The sequence below is a fragment of the Capsicum annuum genome, unplaced genomic scaffold (assembly GCF_002878395.1).
Source record: "Capsicum annuum cultivar UCD-10X-F1 unplaced genomic scaffold, UCD10Xv1.1 ctg71603, whole genome shotgun sequence".
Classification (NCBI taxonomy): domain Eukaryota; kingdom Viridiplantae; phylum Streptophyta; class Magnoliopsida; order Solanales; family Solanaceae; genus Capsicum; species Capsicum annuum.
In genome coordinates, this window is record NW_025881437.1 from 1 (window position 1) to 2,768 (window position 2,768).

Genomic DNA, 2,768 nt, shown 5'->3' on the forward strand with positions numbered 1-2,768 from the left:
AGGAAGGTTATACATGATTCTTTGAAGTTCTGTATGCATAGTGAGACTTAAAGGTCATCTAGATATCATATTTTTGTAACATTTACTCTTATTATAAAATTTTAATTTGCAAATCTTTTAATATGATTGAAACTTCTATCACAGAAGCAGAACTTAGCGAGATGGAGCTAAACAAAGGAAAAGAAAAACTGCTTGTAGCAGTTATAAAACACTTCCTCTTTGTGAGATTCTTGATTTCCTGATATACTTGGCTCATTATGTTCTTTCAGCTGAGAATCTGGGCTTGTGGTAGCATGCATGGAGGTAGTTTCGGTTCTTGCATTATTTGGAATTATCAGGAATCAAAACTGTTCCATTTGTGTCACTTGACTGATAAGCCAATTTCTCCATCTCCAAAAAGTCATCCATCCAGGTGACTAAAAATGTCAAAGTTCTTCTCCTTCTTGACATGGGAGAGTTCAGACATTAATGCTGTCGTCCAAGAGCTAGAGCAACTAACATTATCGTCATTTCCATCCTCGGACATAGAAGCCAATCTTGGAAGGTGATTTGTTTCATCCGTAAAGGAACCCTCAGAATGCTGTCGTCGAATGGTGGACTTTTGTCGGCTCTTCTATTCAGCATTTGCTTGCAGCTGTGCTTCCAAATTTTGAAGCTTGCTGGCCGTCTTTGAACAAATACTCCTGGATGTCTGTAATTCACTGTTCCGGTGTGCCAAAGCTTCTTTCAATATCTTTGTTTCCTCCTCCATTGCCAAAAGGCGTTCTGTAAGTTGCTCATTCTCTTTATGGAACTTCTGTACACTATCCAATGAAAAATCTGGCAAACTGGGCCTTCCTCCTTGGGATTTCTTTACACGGCTGTCCCCATAATCTCTACCCAAACTCTCAACCTCAAGCTTCATCTGGGCCATGGCTGTAGGCCTAGGCAAGTTCATCCGCACAAGACCACGTAATCTCCAACACTCTGCTTCCAATTTTGCAACTTTCTTCACTCCCTCTAGGTGTTGCTTGTTTGCAACTGCTGTAGACCGTACGCTCATATTTTTCTCCTCAATACGAATTTCTAGTTCCTTTGAGTTAATTTGGAGTTCATATTTCAGAGAATTTATTTCCCTTTCACATGACTCGATATTGCTCTTCAACATCTCAATTTCTGCTTTAGCTTAGGCTTTTTCTTCACTGAGCTGCAGACCTGAGTAACTGTTGGTCCAGGTTAGCTAATTTTGCTTCAAACTCATGATTCATTTTGTCAAACTGCTTGGTTTTATTCTGAATCACATCATGCATCTTCTATTCATGTTCTTCTTTCAAATTTCATATCTGCCGCATGCACTCCTTCGGTGCACCATCCAGATGTAATTTCAGTGCACCATCCAGATGTGATGCCCTGTCTTCAGCAGTAAGCTTCAAAAGAGTAACGGATTCCAGGTGATTTTTCAGTTTCGCGACTTCTGACTCAGCCTTCTCCCAACCCGTACAGAGAGATGTGAATAAAAGAATTCAGTACCAAGTTGCAAAACACTTGTTGCAAGAAAAACACAAGTCAATAAGGAACATCACCTAAGACGGCTTCTTCAGCAACTTCAGCGTATTGTTTTACCAGGTTTTCCTTATTAGTCATTTCTGACTGTGCAGCAGCCAACTTTTCATTCAAATCCTTGACTTCATCCTCTAATCCACTCACTTGTTCCTCAAGAGACTTAACTTGATCCTCCAGTCCAGTCAAATGTGACTAAGATTCAACGGAAATTTGCACATATTTACGTTTCTTGATTTCCTGTTTACCCTGAAATATAACGGAAACCAAAAGATAAATCACCAAGACGAGACAAATTGAATGAAGCTCTCTCACAACGTATTATTGTAAAAAAAAAATCGATGAACTACCAAACTGAAACTATGTCTTTTCCTTTCTAGCACCAATCACATTATATTGAAGAGAGAAACAAAATTAACAGAACTAAATTAGAACTTATATTTTGTGAGGGTAAATATTAAAGACTACCACCCATCAATCTCAACATATAGACGTAAGCCTCACAGTTTAGATAAATGGAGAAGTTCTTTGCTAGTATTGACCAAATTACGCAACATTTCTTTTATTCAAGTTCTCATAATTAAAGGTCAACATGAAAGTCCTTGTTATAGATGTAAACATATTGTCAGATTGTTTATAGGATAAACTATAGAGAATTATGGTTAGACAATCTAATAGCAATGACGACCACAAAGAATGAGAAGAAAACGGAAATTCCTAGTTGAATCTAAAGGGGCAGATGATGGCTCCACTATAAGAGAAGGAAAATATACTTTTTAATTAAATAGGTACCAACACACACACCTGATCAACCTTAGGTTCAGTTGAATCTGAAGGGGTAGAGGCTGACTCCAATATAAGAGCTGTAGGTTTCTCGCTTGCTGTCTTATCTGATGATTTCTTCTTCCACGGCAAACTCCTACAATCCATTGTAGACTGATGGACAAGGAAAATATCTGCTTAATTTAGTCAATGAATCACGAAAATAAGGGAAATGATAACTTTTTTAATTGAAAAGCACAAAAAATGCATTACAAGATCACAACACTTGACAGGAGATACAACTGGAAGTCACATCAGAACTTAATCTTCAAGTGGTGGTAGACAATGCATGAAACTACAGATGCAACGTAGATATACACTATATGCAGTAATTGTCCAAATTCACCCAAAAGAAGCAATATACACAAATATGCCCCCCACCACTAGCTCAGAACTCATTGGAAATG

At 38.0% G+C, this 2,768-nt stretch overlaps 1 pseudogene; it reads right to left on the reverse strand.

The window, feature by feature from the left end:
* Positions 1 to 84: 84 nt before the first annotated feature.
* On the reverse strand, positions 85 to 2,571 carry LOC107856048 (annotated as a pseudogene).
* Positions 2,572 to 2,768: the final 197 nt, after the last annotated feature.